This window comes from Hyla sarda, chromosome 2 (genome assembly GCF_029499605.1).
Source record: "Hyla sarda isolate aHylSar1 chromosome 2, aHylSar1.hap1, whole genome shotgun sequence".
NCBI lineage: Eukaryota > Metazoa > Chordata > Amphibia > Anura > Hylidae > Hyla > Hyla sarda.
In genome coordinates this window covers 126,802,378-126,824,624 of record NC_079190.1, presented here as the reverse complement: position 1 = coordinate 126,824,624, position 22,247 = coordinate 126,802,378, and positions in this window count along the sequence as shown.

The window sequence follows — 22,247 nt, the reverse complement described above, 5'->3', positions numbered from 1 at the left end:
AGGAGACTGTATAGTTGCTAAACGATACAGCCTGGAGCTGGTAGCAGCATGAGTAGACATTAGGGCTACACAATCCCTAAGATTAAGATTAAGCTAGAGCTACCATAACATTTTTTAGGCCCTGGCCCAGCATCGTCAGTAAATCATATATTGGCTGAATGATACAGCCTGGCGTTGGCTGAAGCATGAGAAGAGATCATATAGTGGCTGAATGAGACAGCCTAAAGGTGTCAGCAGCCGAATCAGGAGTCCTGAAAGTGACGCGGTGACAGAGTGGTGTGGTGGGTGGCAATAACAGTACCTGTTGATGAAGGTGGGTCAAAAAAGGTCTGATGAGGAGGAATGTTTGTAACTGGGGAGCAGCGCCTTAAATCTGTTTGGAACTATCCATATTTGTGAAGTGTTCGTGTGGCACCATGGTCAATCTACTGTGATGCATCAGGCATTGGTGGTTGGAAATCCTGGCTGATCCATGCCTGATTCATCTTCACAAAGGTCAGTCTCTCCACATTTTTCGTGGACAGACGAGTTCTCCTTGGGGTTACTATGTCCCCCGCTGCACTAAACACCCTCGCTGATGGCACACTACTAGCCGCACACTACTAGCCGGGCAGGACACATTTTTCAGGGGAAACTCTGCTAGTTGCAGCCCCAAATCAAGTTTTGCTGCCCAGAAGTCCAGCAGATCTTCAAGGTGTGTTGGCATGGGCATGTCAAGATATGCCACCACCTGCTGGTTGAGGTCCTGCTCCAGGTGTACCTTCTGCTGATGAATTGCTTCACTATGCGGGCGAAGAAAGCTACACTTAAAAACATAGCTGAGTACAACACCAGCGACTGATAACTTTGTCTGGACTTTCACAGTATCTAGGCCCTTGACAGATTAACAGGTTTAAAATAGTACACTACTTACATGTACGTATGTGGTATGCACTTATGAGGGCAGAAAAATGTGCTACAGTACACTTAAAAAAGTAAAACGTCAGTAAAAACATCAGCCAGTGAATACTTTTGCCTGGACTTTCACAGTATCTGGGCCCTTGGCAGATTAAGAGGTTTAAAATAGTACACTACTTAGATGTAGGTATGTGGTATGCACTGATGAGGGCAGAAAATGCGCTACAGTACGCATAATAAACGTATTGGAGTAATACACCAGCCGGTGATTACTTTTGGCTGTCCTTTCACAGTATGTAGACACTTGAAAGATTAACAGGTACAAAATAGTACACTACTGTATGCTTAAAAAAACAACATATTTTTGCACAACACCACCAGTACACAACAGTGCTGCAGATCAAAAAAGCTGTGTACTAAACACAAAATTGCACTCTGTCAAAGACTATTAGGAATGGACTGCTGGGTATTATACTGCCTACAGACTAGTATAACCAGTAGTGTTGCTCGCGAATATTCGCAATTCGAATATTATTCGCGAATATCGCATATTCGCGAATTCGCGAATTTCGCGAATATAGCGCTATATATTCGTAATTACGAATATTCGTTTTTATTTTTTTTATTTATTTATTTTTTCTTCACAGTACACATCACAGTGATCACCCCTCTATGCTTCCAGCTTGTGTGGTGTAAAGAAAGCTGTAATACTACTGTGTGAGACTGGCATGCGAAAATTTGCATATGCGAAAATTAGCAAATGCTAATATTCGCATATGCGCATTTTCGCGCGTGTTAATTTTGTATGGGCCAATATTCACTTATGTTAATTTTCGCATACGCGAAGTTTCGCATATGCGAAAATAAAACGAGAATATGCGAATATTCGCGAATATATGACGAATATTCGTCCATATATTCGCGAATATTCGCGAATTCGAATATGGCCTATGCCGCTCAACACTAATAACCAGCAGATGATTTGATGTGGAACAAAGACACAGAATTGCGCTGAAAAATTATTCCTGCCTCCTCTTCTAAGGCTTATGAAGTTGAGGCAGCTTGTTGAAATGTATGAGGCAATACACAGCTATCTGTCCCTCTCTGTAATACAATGTTGAAGAAAGTGACTGGGAGGTTAATGGCATCAGTACAAATCCTCTTTCAGTGACAAAAAAAAACAATAAAAAAACAAAAAAACACTGCTCTCTGTCCACCAGAACGCTGATGTGACTAGGATGGGAAACTCTGCTGGAATGAGCTTTTCTGTGTAACACACACAGCTATGTATGTCCTATCTGTCTGCAGTCTAATAAATGATATGAAGAGGTGCAAAATGGCTGCCGAATATATAGGGCTGTGACTTCACAAGAGTGGCTGGCTGCTGATAGGCTGCACCCCGCATGTTATTCAGGGTCATCCCTCCTTGCCTTCCCGCCTTCCCAGTGTTTCTTGCCCCATGTACTGACATGTGGATACGCCATTTTAAATGTCCTGGAGCTTGGACTGCAGTAAATGGAGTTTAATGAAGCAATTTGCGTGATTGAATCACGGCGATATTCGCATTCGTTGCAAATTTAATATTTCATGAAATTCATAACAAATTCGGGTTCATCAGCTTCGATTCGCTCATCTCTAATCCTGATGAGGGCTTTTTATATACTTATATACTTATACTTTGCCCTCTGGATTGCTTGCCAGTCATCTTACTCCTGACCGCGACCCTTGACTCCATTCTTGAATACATTTCTACAAAACTCAATAGTCCTGATTTACTATTGTAAACCTGACCTGCTTTGTCAGGGTGTGTTGGAAGGGTCATGACCACCAGGGAATAGGTGTTTGGCCACTAAAATGGAGTGTGTTCCCAATATTTTAGAAAAATCCCAACATACACTGCTCGAAAAAATAAAGGGAACATATAGATGACACATCCTAGATCTGTATGAACTAATCGTATGAAATACTTTCATCTTTACATAGTTGAATGTGCTGACAACAAAATCACACAAAAATTATCAATGGAATTCAAATTTATCAACCCATGGAAGTCTGGATAGGGAGTCACACTCAAAATCGAAGTGGAATACCATACTACAGGCTGATCCAACTTTAATGTAATGTCCTCCCAGACCTGGACTAAATCATCCGCCTATTCTTGGACAGTCTGTGGTGCAACGGGAGGTGTGGAGGGAGACATGATGTCCCAGATGTGCTCAATCAGATTCAGGTCTGGGGAACGGGAGGGCCAGTCCATGGTATCAATGCCTTCCTCTTGCAGAAAATGCTGACACACTCCAGCCACATGAGGTCTAGCATTGTCTTGCATTAGGAGGAACCCAGGCCCAACCGCACCAGCATATGGTCTCACAAGGAGTCTGAGGATCTCATCTTGGCACCTAATGGCAGTCAAGCTACCTCTGGCAAGCACATGGAGGGCTGTGTGGCGCCCCAAAGAAATGCCACCCCACACCATTACTGACCCACCACCAAACCGGTCATGCAGGAGGATGTTGCAGGCAGCAGAACGTTCTCCACAACGTCTCCGGACTCTGTAATGTTTGTTACATGTGCTCAATGTGAACCTGCTTTCATCTGTGAATTGCACAGATACCAATGGCGAATTTGCCAATCTTGGTGTTCTCTGGTGAATGCCAAACATCCTGCATGGTGTTGGGCTGTAAGCACAACCCCCACCTGTGGACGTCGGGCCCTCATACCACCCTCATGGAGTATGTTTCTGACCATTTGAGTGGACATATGCACATTTGTGGTCATTTTGTATGGCTCTGGCAGTGCTCCTCCTGCTCCTCCTTGCACAAAGGTGGAGGTAACGGTCCTGCTGCTGGGATGTTGCCTTCCTATGGCCTCCTCCACGTCTCCTGATGTACTGGCCTGTCTCCTGGTAGCGCCTCCATGCTCTGGACACTACGCTGACAGACACAGCAAACTTTATTGCCACAGGTCGCATTGATGTGCCATCCTGGATGAGCTGTACTATCTGAGCCACTTGTGTGGGTTGTAGACTCCGTCTCATGCTACCACTAGAGTGAAAGCACCGCCAGCATTCAAAAGTGACCAAAACATCAGCCAGGAAGCACAGGAACTGAGAAGTGGTCTGTGGTCACCACCTGCAGAACCACTCCTTTATTGGGGGGTGTCTTGCTAATTGTCTATAATCTCCACCTGTTGTCTGTTCCATTTACACAACAGCATGTGAAATTGATTGTCAATCAGTGTTGCTTCCTGAGTGGACAGTGTAATTTCACAGAAGTGTGATTGACTTGGAGTTACATTGTGTTGTTTAAGTGTTCCCTTTATTTTTTTGAGCAGTGAATGTACTAATGTTTCCACAGAAAATGTAGTGGATTTGAGCTCTGGAGAATGCCACAGTTTAGGGTAGTAGAGTAGTTGTAAAAAAAAATGAAAAAAATAAAACATAGGAAAAAGTGCAAAATAAAGGGAAACATAAGTAAAAACTGTGTGAAAATTCCTGTCGGGAAACTATCAGGGCCAGTGTGTATGTAAGCATTAATGTGTAAATGTATCAGCATCACTTCCAAATAGCTGGAGATATTTTGATTAATCTTGGTACACATGTTACCAGTATGTCAGCTAAAAATAAAGGAGAGGTAAATTAATCCTAACCCACTCCCTTATAAAAGTGTGAAAGTTGTTCACTGAAGTCCCAAGCAAGTTTACAGGACTTCTGTTACATCTGCTGGTTACGTTACTCTCTGGTAGCAGAGATTGTCCAGGACTTTTAAACATCCTGCTAACTGTCCGACAGGCAGATGCAAAGGATAGTTAGTGAGGGCAATGGTTTACCAGGTTGGGATAGGTGATCGGGTTATGAGGACAGGAAAGGAGGTCAGGATATGAGAACCGAATATGAGGTCAGGATATGAGGATGGGATAGGAGGTCCGGATATGAGGTCAGTATAAATGATTGAGATATGAGGATGGAATATGATGCAAGGGCATCATTGTTGCTTTTTCTTTCCCACAAGGTTTAAGTGGAAAGATAAGTGCTCTGCTAGTGTACAATATACAATAGATAATTAGTCATAATGACTTGTAAACCCAGTTTATTAGAAATATTATATGTAAAAACAAACTAGCAGAACCACAGGGCCCTATGCCTGGCATCCGATACTATACAAATTATAAATGGTAAAAATTCATCTGCAGAGCAAAAAATTGTACCAATCACTTGCAAAACTATATAAAGCAGTAAACTTCATCCAACAAGGTACGTAAGTCAATCCATATGGAAGTAATATGTGACCTGATGATGACTAAAGTCATTAACGTCGTGCAATGCTGTGTCCCGAAAGGGTTTATACAGGGTCTGTGTAGGAAATAGTTGGTCACTGATAATGATAATAAACAGTTGGTTAGCAGGCAGTATAGTGTTAGTAGTTTGTCACAATTCAAAAGACTTGTGGTGGAATTGGAAGGTTGGTGCTCATTCACCACTTACCGTCGTTTGTAGATGTAAAGTTTATAGCAATCATTGGTCCAATAGATCAGAAACAGTTGTTTAGCAGGCAGTCCAGATGAATGATGTGGTGTCTCTCTGTTCCAGCACCGTCCGCGGCCTCTGCTTGTGTAGCAGGCCGACTGGTTATGTGAGCTGAGGGACCAATGCCCTGATGCACTGCTGTATTAAATCCACACCCTCATGGTGGAGCGTGCCCTCAGGAAAAGGTGATGGTTGAACCTTGAGTTTATATATTACATATTTAAATGTAACATGAGTTTGGTAGCATATTCACAGTTTTGGACAAAAACTTCCCTTTGGGGGTGGTAGTAGTGATGGTAATGTTCCTCTACTGCTGATGTATTGGAAACCATGTCAAAGATGAACATTGTTTCTAATTGAACACAGTGGGGGAGATTCTCAAAAACTACTGTCATTTCTGTTCCAGAGATATTATTCACACTTTTTTTTCTCCTCACATTTCCAAAGGTCTCTTGTGCTGCTTTAAAAATATGTGAAAATTCGTACTTGCACCCCTTTTTTTTTTGCGGCAAATTTTTTTTGTTGTTGCAGCAATAATGGATTTTTTTGCGCCAACAGAAACATTTTTTTGGCAGAAACATCTCACAAAATATTCCATGGTTACTAGTGCCCAGACCAGCGATAACTGTATAAATAAAACATTTCTGAGCTTAAATGTGAGTACAGGTACAGTGACCAAGTAAAAAAAATAATTATAGATTTTTTTTTAACCCCTTAACGACACAGGATGAATATTTACGTCCTGCGCCGGCTCCTGCGATATGAAGCGGGGTCGCGCTGCGACCCTGCATCACATCGCGTCGGTCCCGGCGCTCAACATCGGCCGGGATCCGCGGCTGATACCACACATCGCCGATCGCGGCAATGTACGGTGTTAACCCTTTAGAAGCAGCGGTAAAGCTGACCGCCGCTTCTAAAGTGAAAGTGAAACTATCCCGGCTAGTCAGTAGGCCTGTTCGGGACCGCCGCGGTGAAATTGCGGCGTCCCAAACAGCTTACAGGACACCGGGAGGGCCCTTACCTGCCTCCTCGGTGTCCGATCGACGAATGACTGCTCCGTGCCTGATAACACTGATCACAGGTCCCTATGGGACCTATAACACTGCAAAAAAAAGTGTTAATAAAGGTCATTTAACCCCTTCCCTAATAAAAGTTTGAATCACCCCCCTTTTCCCATAAAAAAAATAGAACAGTGTAATTAAAAAAAAATAAACATATGTGGTATCGCCGCGTGCGTAAATGTCCGAACTATAAAAATATATAATTAATTAAATCGCACGGTCAATGGCGTTTGCGCAAAAAAATTCCAAAATCAAAAAAAGCTTATTTTTGGTCACTTTTTATACCATTAAAAAATTTATAAAAAGTGATCAAAAAGTCCGATCAAAACAAAAATCATACCGATAAAAACTTCAGGTCACAGCACAAAAAATGAGTCCTCATACCACCCTGTACGTGGAAATCTAAAAAAGTTATAGGGTTCAGAAGATGACATTTTTAAATGTATACATTTTCCTGCATGTAGTTATGATTTTTTCCAGAAGTACGACAACATCAAACCTATATAAGTAGGGTATCATTTTAACCTTATGTACATACAGAATAATGATAAGGTGTCATTTTTACCGAAATATGCACTGCGTAGAAATGGAAGTCCCCAAAAGTTACAAAATGGCGTTTTCTCTTCGATTTTGTCGAACAATGATTTTTCTTTCCATTTTGCCGTGAATTTTTGGGTAAAATGACTGTCACTGCAAAGTAGAATTGGTGATGCAAAAAATAAGCCCTAATATGGATTTTAAGGTGGAAAATTGAAAGGGTTATGATTTTTAAAAGGTAAGGAGGAAAAAACGAAAGTACAAAAACTGAAAAACCCTGAGTCATTAAGGGGTTAAATAACATTTTTCAATAATATTTTTTTTAAAATAATTACTTAAATAACACCTTTTCCCCAAAAAATCAAAAACAAAGAAAAAAACAACAACAATAAAACTACAACCATTTCTGTCATTTCTACACTATCAAAAAGCTGATGTGAAATTTTTGATGTAAAGTGAACTATGACCTCTTTAAAAATATCATGTAAAGCAGACAATATACGTGGACACGCCCACTTTTACAAAACTGACGTGAACAGTGTAAACCGCGGCATAAAGCTCTTTGAAAATGTGGTCGATACTTTTTGCGCCAAAATGTTGGCACAAAATAGATTTGTTTTGGTGAAAAATTCTTTGAGAATATCCCCAATTATGTTCACCAGGCACAAGCATGGTTGCATTGTAATAATATTTAAAACAAAGCAAGTCAAGGACTTAAAAAAAAAATGGGAAGGACATCTGTGATAAAGTACTGTACACGTCATGCACTTGCCATTGCCACTAGAGATTTATGGCTGTAAACTATTCAGGAATACACGAGTGAGCTTGTTAGCACCTTTAAAAGCGACAATTTACTGATTGCGAAATGATCGGATGTGTGCTCCTGTGTCTGTATTGCCAACATCAATTTAGCGCATTTTTCTTAATGAGACAATCATTATTCATTGTAATGCCTGAGAATGACTTTTCTCATTATTCTCTTTTGTTCTTCACTTCTATTCCACATATAGGTGTGTTCATCTTCCCATCTGTCATCTGTTCTACTTTCAACGCATTCTGAGTTATGGAGTTTAAGGATATCATTATATTAAGATTACTCTCAGTAAATTAGTCTTTTAAATTCAGGAAGAAATGTGCACTAAGTGATGAAGGCAGGTAAAGGTGAAACAAGTCAGATTTAATCATTTAATGCAAATTACAGCAAGATGTGCTATGTCAATCTGGAATAAATAGTTACTGTATCCCTTTGGGGTTTTAATGCACTAACTAAACCTTTCTCAGCCCTCAGGAGCTGATGGTATTATTTCTGTGCTAAAATAGTATTTAAAGTATGGATGACTGCTACTGCAGTGCATACTCCTTATTGAAGTAAGACTGCATTGTGTATAAGACAAGGATATAAAACAACATTTATAGAATTGTATGAAAGGAATTTCCTAACAATCAAAGGGATCATCAGGAATTATCCATCTCTTGAGACATCTTAACGTTAAGAGTCTCCAGATGATTCAATAGTAGCTTCACTTCCACTAAGAAAGAATCTATCCATTTAAGGGATATGAGAATCATCACACATCACTTAGTATGGGAAATGTTGGTTTCAACTAAGTTTCAAGAAAAGAAAACAATAAGATAAAAGTTAAAACATAATAAAACTCCTCTACATAAAATGATAATAAGGACAAGGGAAGATTTATCAAAACCTGTCCAGAGGAAAAGTTGCTGAGTTGCGCATAGCAACCAATCAGAGTGTTTTTTTTCATTTTGCATGGGCCTTTTCAAAAATGAAAAAAGCAATCTGATTGGTTGCTATGGGCAACTCAACAACTTTTCCTCTGGACAGGTCTTGATAAATCTTCCCCACAATTGATATTGCTGAATCACTGTCCAGCTTTTGCTATAAAAGTATAGGTTCTGTAACTGTGTAATGGGGTCACTATGGCTAATATTCTTATAGGCCCCTGAGGTTACATGGTAATTTGCCTAAAGGTTTTATTAATATTGTTATGGACCAAGTATTGCTAATTTCATTGGGCTTTAGTGGCAATGTCTTGCTCTTCTAAAGGGGCCCTTGCTCTGCTATGGAGTAAAATACATGTGATACAAGACCCCTGTTATACGAGACCCCATGATTAGCATTGTTATGGAATACATGCTCTGGGAAACCTAGGGAGTCTCTATTTTGTTGATAAAATATTACTTGGTAACTTTATAGGAAAGCATGGGTTTGGAAGGAGCATGCTATGCCTTCAGAGGTATTTGCCCTGTCTTCCTTTAGTACTTTTAATAATGCAGCACAATGTATGATATTTGCTTAAGGGAGTACTTTGATGGAATTTAAGTGCTACAGTAAATAGCTAGCTAAAAGAATATGATAGATACTGGTCTGGGGACTAAACAATGGAGAAAGTTTACCTTGTGTAACCTTGCTTACTTGTACACAAGAAGGAAGGGAGTAGCAGTGCAGGACCAACTGGGTGCACCTAGCAAAGTCTATGATATCACGGTAGATTAGTGGTCTGGCTAAACTCTGAGTATCCTATTGTGGTTTCTATAACATGTATACTGATGTGCACAATAAAAGAAAGTTCTTGACACAAGTACACATTAAGATGTAGCTGTCTTGGTGCTGGTAAGCCGTGATGATAGGGGTAAATGACTTGAAAAAGACACAGGTGTTCACATTGATACAATATACACTCTCCCTACAGCACAGTAGTGATAAGTGTTCACATGTTTATCTTTAGTGTATGAGATATGGGCACAAAGTCACATTAGGCACTTTATTGTTAATTTGATTTATACTTTTTTTTTATAAAAACATCAGTAAAAGTTTAGCTCAAATCTTGTTCCCATTGCAAGATATCAGGAGTTTTAGCATCTTATGTCCCTCAGCAAACCATAGACCAAGGAGATAGTGTGTTGTGGATGGGAAGAACTAATGGACAAATTGTAAGATGGTATGAAGGATCTACAGTATGTATGGATTCTCTAGGTGTAAGATAGGTATAAGAATGAGTAAGTTATGGGTTTAGGTTTAAGAGCCAGGTCCTTGGAGAAGTGGAGCCCAGGTCAGAAAATGGTTTTATACCCAAAGGATGAGAAAATGTATGTGGTGGAGTTTGTCTGCAGAGAAAAGCATATAAAAATGGTCTGTGTAAGCCTATGGTAAGAAGGAGGTTGTGACATTGTGTTCTATCCTCACTTAGTGTTTGTCATGGAAAAGCCAAGGTAGGAATGAGGGATTCAGAGGATAAATCTGAAATTCTAAGTCCATCCAGTACTTACTATGACAATTCTGCAATATATCTAGAAAGCTGGTGCCACTAGCAGATAGGTAATAAAGGCCAAAGTCTAGTAATGATATACCACCCCTGTCTATATATCTTGTGAGTGAGAAGAAATCAAACCTGGAAATCTAGGGTTTCAAATAGCTTTTATCATTGAGGACCTCAATTTAGTAAAGAAAGGTATGGGAACCCCAGTGGAAAGAGCCTGAAAATAATATAAAACATGTAGGAGGATATTCACTTTAAATGTCAACATTCATCCAAACCATGAAAGAGGGCACCAAGAACATGAATCATGATCAATATTGACCAAAAGCAGTACGAAATTAATTGAGTATAATTCAGATATGTGCCCTGAGAGACAACCCCCCCCCCCCCCCCAGATATTTAATAGAATAAGACTAAAAACTTGAATATTGGGCACAGAGGTTTGAAAAAAGATAGGCATAGAGAGATGTTCAAAAGTTCAGATTTTTGAGTATTAACTTTAAATTTACTCCACAAACCGAGTCGCTCAAACTTGGAATGGATGGACAGTAGGGTTGATAAATTACACTAACTGAGATTTTTTATATTGATTATACTGGTTTTTCTCAACAATGACTAATTCTCATTTTCCCCTCTTCTTGATCTAGAAAAACATGAACCATCAAATAACAAACATAATTTAGATATGAGGTATATTTCAAAAAGAAAGAATGTTCAGCTAACGAAAAAAAGCCTTGTGTTGTCATATCTGTGAATTGTGTATTGTCTATTATGAAAAAACCTATTGTAAGTATAGCGATTTCTTGATTTTCCATGGGCAATGGTCCCTATTTCCCCTATGTATTAACATATAAATAAATAAACACTTTACTTACATGACGGCACACAAAATGTTTCTCGGCCCCTTACACTGCTTTGTTCATCTTTAACAACATTCTAATTTGACCCGAGCTCCTAAATGCCTATATCTAGTGCATTATCAGCGTTTATTGTAGGCTCTGTCCTTTTGGTCAGTCTTTATAACTGTTGTTCAAGAATTGCCTCATTTTTCTGATTCATAAAAGATGACAAAGAAAAATGGGTGCTTGATAAGTGGGAAAGCATTAGCAGCTATGAAACTGTTACATTATTTCTCGATAAAAGATCTTCACAGTCGTCTGATAGCTCTATTTTTCATAAGTATTATCCATAAAATTCAGGTAGTTTCACTAACCGTAAATAATGAATGGAATGTATCAATGTCAAAAATAGTGTAGTGTGTAATTGGTCCTTACTGAAATGCGCTTAGGTGTCTAGGGTAAAAAAGGCCCCCATGTCAAGCAAACAAAAATATTTTACATTACTGGCATTTGATGAATGTTGTATTCACTTGTTATCTCACCACAGGATCCTATGTATTATAAACTGACTTAGGAACTTATACGGTTGAAGCCAATAAACACAAAGAAGATTATGTTGGTGGTAAAAGGAAGTAGCAGAAAAGTCTACAGTCAATGTAATGCAAAAGTTCCATCAGTTCTGAAATAAATGCTATTATACAGAGAAAATAAAAAGACAGCATGGTATTACAGAATACAATATGTTATTTGTAGCATTTTGTATTAGTAAAAAAAGAAAAAAAAAAGAAAAAAATATTTATATATATATATATATATATATATATATATATATATATATATATATATTTTTTTTTTTTTTTTTTTTTTTTTTTTTTTTTAATGAATACACCCATAAACAAATAAAGGAATTTCTTTTGACCCTGTATAAAACCTTACAGCAATTTACATATGATTAAGGGATTGTGTTTTGACACTTATCCAAAATCTGTGAAATATTCCCAGCATTGTAACCAGCGGTTTTGTAACTGCAAGTAGTTGCAAACAAATTATAATGTGTAAATTAGAAAAGGATGTTTAGAAAGTCTAATTCAAATTGGAATTAGTTCTAATCAGAAAAGATAGATTTCACATACTTTAGTGCTTTACTGTGTAGGAAGAATCTACAGGTGTCCAGAGAGCTAAACTCAAATACTTACAAGATGGTGATAATGTAACAAACTTTTTTTTTTGTTGTTTAGAATAGTAGATGCATAAATGTTTCCTGATATGTTAGTTTTTACAAGTCCAATCTTCAATAAATAGCGGGTTACTAGGAGAATTTATGCTAACTGTGCACATGTATCTACAGTATTTATCTTTTTGTCTGTTTATATCTATCTATTTATGTATCTATACATTTGTAGCTAATCCAAAACCCAGTTATGCTATCGAAATGTAAAATGATAAATAATGTTGTTTAACATCTTAAGGGGATACTCCGGTGGTTAATTTTTTTGACTATACGACATCTTCTTTGTAAGTTTAGTTTTTTTACAATATACATGTGTTATATCAGGGGCGGACACAGACAGCAGAGGGCCCCTGTGCAAAGAATGTGTCTGGGCACCCCCCCCCCCCCCACAGCACTGTGCCCCCTCATGTACCTAGACCCCACCGGAGGGCCTCCACTTACCCCGCGCGTGTAGTGTCGCCACTTGCCTTGTCCACCACAGGTGGATGGAACGGCTCCTGAGGTGGGCTCCGGGTGGCCCCTGTCCCTCTCAGTGTGCGGCCCAGTGAGTACTCCCCCGGGTCAGCCTTACCCGTATCTAGCTGGGAGGCAGAGGGCAGTGCTCCCCTTAACATTCACACCCCTGGACTTAGCACGACACCCCTTGGCACCCCCTGGTTCCTTGGCTTCTTATCCTTAGTGATAGAAGTGACTTACAGGCAGGGCCAGACTGGGACCAAAAATAGGCCCAGGCATTTTAAAATAAACAGCCCATTTTTATGGTGGGGGTCTGACTCATGGGACCCCCACCAATCACCTTGGCTCAAGTGACTCCCGAGATGTTGGAAAGCTGCAACTCCCATCATGTCTGAAGTGACTACAGCTGATTGGACAGTCAGGAGACTACACAATGACATCAGTGACTACAGCTCTGATGGGACAGTTAGGAAAATACACAATGAGATCACTGACCTGAGTGATGTCTTCTCTGTTGTGTTTACTTTTCTTCATCTGGTCCAGACACCAGGATTTCTTCCATCTTCTCTGCAGAGTCTGACACCTGGACATCATTGGTTCCTTAATTTGTCAGTAGATCCTCATCCTCTGTATGATGACAATAATCATTATAACCTTGCCAAATACTGTACAGGACGCAGGTCTGCACAGGAGAAGGACCTCACAGAGAAGATAAGTGTTATCTGAAGGGGAGGATGAAAAGGTGCACGGGCTAGGGGTATATGGACTGCAGGGGAATAGATCTCATACTGGAAATTATCTCTATGGGGGAAATTTATCAAGACCTGTGCAGAGGAAAACTTGCCCAGTTACCCATAGCAACCAATCAGATCATTTCTTTCATTTTTCACAGGCCTTCATAAAAATGAAAGCAGCAAGCTGATTGGTTGCTATGGGAAACTGGGCAAGTTTTCCTCTGCACAGGTTTTGATAAATCTCCCCCTATATGTGAAGGGGGAGTGAGGAATCCTGAATGACACATGCTGGGAGTTGTAGTCCCTGTTGTGTGTGTATGCTAGTGTTTACAAACTTGTGTGCCTCCAGCTGTTGCAAAACTACAACTCCCAGCATGCCCTGACAGACTTTGGGCATGCTGGGAGTTGTAGATTTGCAACAGCTGGTGGTACACTGGTTGGGAAATACTGTTCTAGCCTATTCAACATACACATCATGTTACACCAGTGTTTCCCAACCAGTGTGCCTCCAGCTGTTGCAAAACTACAACCCCTAGCATGCCCAAAGGCTGTCAGGGCATACTGGGAGTTGTAGTTTTGCAACACCTGGAGGCACCCTGGTTGGGAAACACTGGTGTATGCCCTACAGAGATGTGGTGAAGTACAACCCCCAGGAGACTACAGAGGCAGCATGCTGGTGTTATACCACAGACTGAAGACTCCTGAATGACACATGCTGGGAGTTGTAGTCCCTTTTGTGTGTGTATGACAGTGTATCCCAACCAAGGCTGTTTATATTAGTATAACAATAGAAAAAAAGTGGATATCAGCTCACCCAGTAGTCTCCAAGGTATATGGAAAGTAGCACAATACTCCTGCACCAGCGGGAGCTTCGGATGTTCTCTGAGGCCAAGTCCTCAGGTGAAGCAATCAGGAAGGAGAAAAGGAAGTTCCGGCTCCCAAGGCTGGATAAAAAATTTCAAGTTTATTTCTTCATATTAGAATCCAGTGCATGAGCAAAAAATAAAACCAATGAAAGGAGAACAACACCAAACGCACCGACGCGTTTCGACTTAACGCTAAGTCTTAGTCATGGCAACCATGACTAAGACTTAGCGTTAAGTCGAAACGCGTCGGTGCGTTTGGTGTTGTTCTCCTTTCATTGGTTTTATTTTTTGCTCATGCACTGGATTCTAATATGAAGAAATAAACTTGAAATTTTTTATCCAGCCTTGGGAGCCGGAACTTCCTTTTCTCCTTCCTGATTGTTTATATTAGTGTGCTGTGTATAAGGGGGCTTACCGGGAAAATAGTAGGATGGGTAAAGGGTGGAACAAACAGAAAAAAAAGGGGCCGCCCCAAACCAGCAAGGCATGTGGCATGCTGGGATTTGTAGTTTTCAGCACAGCAAGAAACAGGAAATAGAAGCAAAGATAGGAAAACAAAGTGGGGGATAAAAAGACAACAAAGTACGGAAATAAAGTAGGCTAAACATCAAGAATAGAAATGAAACAAAACAAAAAGGGTAAGTCAAAAACGGAAAAACACGTTGACCACCGGAGTACCCCTTTAACCCCTTAAGGACCGAGCCCTTTTTCACCTTTAGGACCGGAGCGTTTTTTGCAATTCTGACCACTGTCACTTTAAACATTAATAACTCTGGAATGCTTTTAGTTATCATTCTGATTCCGAGATTGTTTTTTCGTTACATATTCTACTTTAACTTAGTGGTAAAATTTTATGGTAACTTGCATCCTTTATTGGTGAAAAATCACCAAATTTGATGAAAAAAATGAAAATTTTGCATTTTTCTAACTTTGAAGCTCTCTGCTTGTAAGGAAAATGGATATTCAAAATATTTTTTTTTTATGTTCACATATACAATATGTCTACTTTATATTTGCATCATAAAATTTATGAGTTTTTACTTTTGGAAGACACCAGAGGGCTTCAAAGTTCAGCAGCAATTTTGAAATTTTTCACAAAATTTTCAAACTCACTATTTTTCATGGACCAGTTCACGTTTGAAGTGGATTTGAAGGGCCTTCATATTACAAATGCCCCATAAAAGACCCCATTATAAAAACTACACCCCCCAAAGTATTCAAAATGACATTCAGTAAGTGTATTAACCCTTTAGGTGTTTCACAGGAATAGCAGCAAAGTGAAGGAGAAAATTCAAAATCTTCATTTTTTACACTCGCATGTTCTTGTAGACCCAATTTTTGAATTTTTGCAAGGGGTAAAAAGGAGAAAATTTTTACTTGTATTTGAAACCCAATTTCTCTCGAGTAAGCACATACCTCATATGTCTATGTTAATTGTTCAGCGGGCGCAGTAGAGGGCTCAGAAGGGAAGGAGCGTCAAATGGTTTTTGGGGGGCATGTCACCTTTAGGAAGCCCCTATGGTGCCAGAACAGCAAAAAAACACACATGGCATACCATTTTGGAAACTAGACTCCTCAGGGAACGTAACAAGGGGTAAAGTGAACCTTAATGGGGTATTAATGTGGGGTACAGGTGTTTCACGACTTTTGCATATGTAAAAAAAATATTTTTTTTTTTTACCTAAAATGCTTGGTTTCCCAAAAATTTTACATTTTTAAAAAGTGTAATAGCAGAAAATACCCCCCAAAATTTGAAACCCAATTTCTCCCGATTCAGAAAACATCCCATATGGGGGTGAAAATTGCTCTGCTGGCACACTACAAGTCTCAGAAGAGAAGGAGTCACATTTGGCTTTTTGAAAGCAAATTTTGCTCTGGGGGCATGCCGCATTTAGGAAGCCCCTATGGTGCCAGAACAGCAAAAAAAAAACACATGGCATACCATTTTGGAATCTAGACCCCTCAGGGAAAGTAACAAGGGGTAATGTGAACCTTAATACCCTAAAAGTGTTTCACGACTTTTGCATATGTAAAAAACTTTTTTTGATTTTTTACCTAATATGCTTGGTTTCCCAAAATTTTAACATTTTTAAAAAGGGTAATAGCAGGAAATACCCCCCAAAATTTGAAGCCCAATTTCTCCCGATTCAGAAAACACCCCATATGGGGGTGAAAAGTGCTCTGCTGGCGCACTACAGGTCTCAGAAGAGAAGGAGTCACATTTGGCTTTTTGAAAGCAAATTTTGCTCTGGGGGCATGCCGCATTTAGGAAGCCCCTATGGTGCCAGAACGGCACAAAAAAAAAACACATGGCAAACCATTTTGGAAACTAGACCCCTCGGGGAACGTAACAAGGGGTAATGTGAACCTTAATACCCTACAGGTGTTTCACGACTTTTGCATATGTGAACATTTTTTATTTTATTTTTACCTAAAATGCTTGGTTTCCCAAAATTTTTACATTTTTAAAAAGGGTAATAGCAGAAAACACCCCCCAAAATTTTAAGCCCAATTTTTCCCGATTCAGAAAACACCCCATATGGGGGTGAAAAGTGCTCTGCTGGCGCACTACAGGTCTCAGAAGAGAAGGAGTCACGTTTGGCTTTTTGAAAGCAAATTTTGCTCTGGGGGCATGCCGTATTTAGGAAGCCCCAATGGTGCCAGGACAGCAAAAAAAAAAAAACACATGGCATACCATTTTGGAAACTAGACCCCTCGGGGAACGTAACAAGGGGTTAAGTGAACCTTTATACCCCACAGGTGTTTCATGACTTTTGTTTATGTAGGGCCATATGTGGCCCTAAACTGTTGCCTTGAAATACGACAGGGCTCCAAAGTGAGAGTGCCATGCGCATTTGAGGCCTAAATTAGGGATTGCATAGGGGTGGACATAGGGGTATTCTACGCCAGTGATTCCCAAACAGGGGGCCTCCAGCTGTTGTAAAACTCCCAGCATGCCTGGACAGTCAGTGGCTCTCTGGCAATACTGGGAGTAGTTGTTTTGCAACAGCTGGAGGCTCCGTTCTGGAAACAGTGGCGTACCAGACGTTTTTCATTTTTATTGGGGAGGGGGGCTGTGTAGGCGTATGTGTATATGTAGTGTTTTTTACTTTTTATTTTATTTTGTGGTAGTGTAGTGTAGTGTTTTTAGGGTACAGTCACACGGGCGGGGGTTCACAGTAGTTTCTCGCTGGCAGTTTGAGCTGCGGCAGAAAATTTGACGCAGCTCAAACTTGCAGCCGGATACTTACTGTAATCCTCCGCCCATGTGAGTGTACCCTGTACGTTCACATTGGGGGGGGGACGACATCCAGCTGTTGCAAAACTACAACTCCCAGCATGTACGGTCTATCAGTGCATGCTGGGAGTTGTAGTTTTGCAACCGCTGGAGGCTCCGTTTTGGAAACAGTGACGTAGCAGACGTTTTTCATTTTTATTGGGGAGGGGAGGGGGGCTGTGTAGGGGTATGTGTATATGTAGTGTTTTTTACTTTTTATTTTATTTTGTGTTAGTGTAGTGTAGTGTTTTTAGGGTACAGTCACACGGGCGGGGGGTTCACAGTAGTTTCTCGCTGGCAGTTTGAGCTGCGACAGAAAATTTGCCGCAGCTCAAACTTGCAGCCGGATACTTACTGTAATCCTCCGCCCATGTGAGTGTACCCTGTACGTTCACATTGGGGGGGGGGGGGAGAAACATCCAGCTGTTGCAAAACTACAACTCCAAGCATGTACGGTCTATCAGTGCATGCTGGGAGTTGTAGTTTTGCAACAGCTGGAGACACACAGGTTGTGAAACACCGAGTTTGGCAACAAACTCAGTGTTTTGCAACCAGTGTGCCTTCAGCTGTTGCAAAAGCTACAACCCCCAGCATGTACGGACAGCGGAAGGGCATTGTTACGCCGAGCGCTCCGGGTCCCCGCTCCTCCCCGGAGCGCTCGCAACATCCTCGCTACGGCAGCGCCCCGGTCAGATCCACTGACCGGGTGCGCTGCGATACCGCCTCCAGCCGGGATGCGATTCGCGATGCGGGTGGCGCCCGCTCGCGATGCGCACCCCGGCTTCCGTACCTGACTCACTCTCCCTCGGTCCTGTCCCGGCACGCGTGGCCCCGCTCCCTAGGGCGCGCGCGCGCCGGGTCTCTGCGATTTAAAGGGCCACTGCGCCACTGATTGGCGCAGTGGTTCCAATTAGTGTCTTCACCTGTGCACTCCCTATGTATACCTCACTTCCCCTGCACTCCCTCGCCGGATCTTGTTGCCCTTGTGCCTAGTGAAAGCGTTCCCTTGTGTGTTCCTAGCCTGTGTTCCAGACCTCCTGCCGTTGCCCCTGACTACGATCCTTGCTGCCTGCCCCGACCTTCTGCTACGTCCGACCTTGCTTTTGTCTACTCCCTTGTACCGCGCCTATCTTCAGCAGTCAGAGAGGTTGAGCCGTTGCTAGTGGATACGACCTGGTTACTACCGCCGCAGCAAGACCATCCCGCTTTGCGGCGGGCTCTGGTGAACACCAGTAGTAACTTAGAACCGGTCCACTAGCACGGTCCACGCCAATCCCTCTCTGGCACAGAGGATCCACCTCCTGCCAGCCGGCATCGTGACAGTAGATCCGGCCATGGATCCCGCTGAAGTACCTCTGCCAGTTGTCGCCGACCTCACCACGGTGGTCGCCCAGCAGTCACAACAGATAGCGCAACAAGGTCACCAGCTGTCTCAACTGACCGTGATGCTACAGCAGCTACTACCACAGCTTCAGCAATCATCTCCTCCGCCAGCTCCTGCACCTCCTCCGCAGCGAGTGGCCACTTCAGGCCTACGACTATCCTTGCCGGATAAATTTGATGTGGACTCTAAGTTTTGCCGTGGCTTTCTTTCACAATGTTCCCTGCACTTGGAGATGATGTCGGACCAGTTTCCTACTGAAAGGTCTAAGGTGGCTTTCGTAGTCAGCCTTCTGTCTGGAAAAGCTCTGTCATGGGCCACACCGCTCTGGGACCGCAATGACCCCGTCACTGCCTCTGTACACTCCTTCTTCTCGGAAATTCGTAGTGTCTTTGAGGAACCTGCCCGAGCCTCTTCTGCTGAGACTGCCCTGCTGAACCTGGTCCAGGGTAATTCTTCCGTTGGCGAGTACGCCATACAATTCCGTACTCTTGCTTCTGAACTATCCTGGAATAATGAGGCCCTCTGCGCGACCTTTAAAAAAGGCCTATCCAGCAACATTAAAGATGTTCTGGCCGCACGAGAAATTCCTGCTAATCTACATGAACTCATTCATCTTGCCACTCGCATTGACATGCGTTTTTCCGAAAGGCGTCAGGAGCTCCGCCAGGATATGGACTTTGTTCGCACAAGGCGTTTTTTCTCCCCGGCTCCTCTCTCCTCTGGTCCTCTGCAATCCGTTCCTGTGCCTCCCGCCGTGGAGGCTATGCAAGTTGACCGGTCTCGCCTGACACCTCAAGAGAGGACACAACGCCGCATGGAGAATCTCTGCCTGTACTGTGCCGGTACCGAACACTTCCTGAAGGATTGTCCTATCCGTCCTCCCCGCCTGGAAAGACGCACGCAGACTCCGCACAAAAGTGAGACAGTCCTTGATGTCTACTCTGCTTCTCCACGTCTTACTGTGCCTGTGCGGATATCTGCATCTACCTTCTCCTTCTCTACTATGGCCTTCTTGGATTCCGGATCTGCAGGAAACTTTATTTTGGCCTCTCTCATCAACAGGTTCAACATCCCGGTAACCAGTCTCGCCAGACCCCTCTACATCAATTGTGTTAACAATGAAAGATTGGACTGTACCATACGTTACCGCACGGAGCCCCTCCTAATGTGCATCGGACCTCATTATGAAAAAATTGAGTTTTTGGTCCTCCCCAATTGCACTTCCGAAATTCTCCTTGGACTACCGTGGCTTCAACGCCATTCCCCAACCCTGGATTGGTCCACAGGGGAGATCAAGAGCTGGGGTACCTCTTGTTTCAAGGACTGCCTTAAACCGGTTCCCAGTACTCCCTGCCGTGACCCTGTGGTTCCCCCTGTAACCGGTCTCCCTAAGGCCTATATGGACTATGCTGACGTATTTTGCAAGAAACAAGCTGAGACTCTACCTCCTCACAGGCCTTATGACTGTCCTATTGACCTCCTCCCGGGCACTACTCCACCCCGGGGCAGAATTTATCCTCTGTCCGCCCCAGAGACTTTTGCTATGTCCGAGTACATCCAGGAAAATTTAAAAAAGGGGTTTATCTGCAAATCCTCCTCTCCTGCCGGAGCTGGATTTTTCTTTGTGTCCAAAAAAGATGGCTCCCTACGTCCTTGCATTGACTACCGCGGACTTAATAAAATCACGGTAAAGAACCGCTACCCTCTACCTCTTATCTCTGAACTCTTTGATCGCCTCCAAGGTGCCCACATCTTTACCAAACTGGACTTAAGAGGTGCTTATAATCTCATCCGCATCAGGGAGGGGGACGAATGGAAAACGGCATTTAACACTAGAGATGGACACTTTGAGTATCTGGTCATGCCCTTTGGCCTGTGCAACGCCCCTGCCGTCTTCCAAGACTTTGTTAATGAAATTTTTAGTGATCTCTTATATTCCTGTGTTGTTGTGTATCTGGACGATATTCTGATTTTTTCTGCCAACCTAGAAGAACACCGCCAGCATGTCCGCATGGTTCTTCAGAGACTTCGAGGCAATCAACTTTATGCCAAAATGGAGAAATGTCTGTTTGAATGTCATTCTCTTCCTTTCCTAGGATACTTGGTCTCTGGCCAGGGACTACAAATGGACCCAGACAAACTCTCTGCCGTCTTAGATTGGCCACGCCCCTCCGGACTCCGTGCTATCCAACGTTTTTTGGGGTTCGCCAATTATTACAGACAATTTATTCCTCATTTTTCCACCATTGTGGCTCCTATCGTGGCTTTAACCAAGAAGAATGCCAATCCTAAGTCATGGCCTCCTCAAGCGGAAGACGCCTTTAAACGGCTCAAGTCTGCCTTTTCTTCTGCTCCTGTGCTCTCCAGACCTGACCCATCTAAAACCTTCCTATTGGAGGTTGATGCCTCCTCAGTAGGAGCTGGAGCGGTTCTTCTACAAAAAAATTCTTCTGGGCATGCTGTTACTTGTGGTTTTTTTTCTAGGACCTTCTCTCCGGCGGAGAGGAACTACTCCATCGGGGATCGAGAGCTACTGGCCATTAAATTAGCACTTGAGGAATGGAGGCATCTGCTGGAGGGATCAAAATTTCCAGTTATTATTTACACCGATCACAAGAATCTCTCCTATCTCCAGTCTGCCCAACGGCTGAACCCTCGCCAGGCCAGGTGGTCTCTGTTCTTTGCCCGGTTTAATTTTGAAATTCACTTTCGCCCTGCCGATAAGAACATTAGGGCCGATGCTCTCTCTCGTTCCTCGGATGCCTCGGAAGTAGAGCTCTCTCCGCAACACATCATTCCTCCTGACTGCCTGATCTCCACTTCTCCAGCCTCCATCAGGCAAACTCCTCCAGGGAAGACCTTCGTCTCTCCACGCCAACGCCTCGGAATCCTCAAATGGGGTCACTCCTCCCATCTCGCAGGCCATGCGGGCATCAAGAAATCCTTGCAACTCATCTCTCGTTTCTATTGGTGGCCGACTCTGGAAACGGATGTTGTTGATTTTGTGCGGGCCTGCACTGTCTGTGCCCGGGATAAGACTCCTCGCCAGAAGCCTGCTGGTCTTCTTCATCCTCTGCCTGTCCCCGAACAGCCTTGGTCTCTGATTGGTATGGACTTTATTACTGACTTACCCCCATCCCGTGGCAACACTGTTGTTTGGGT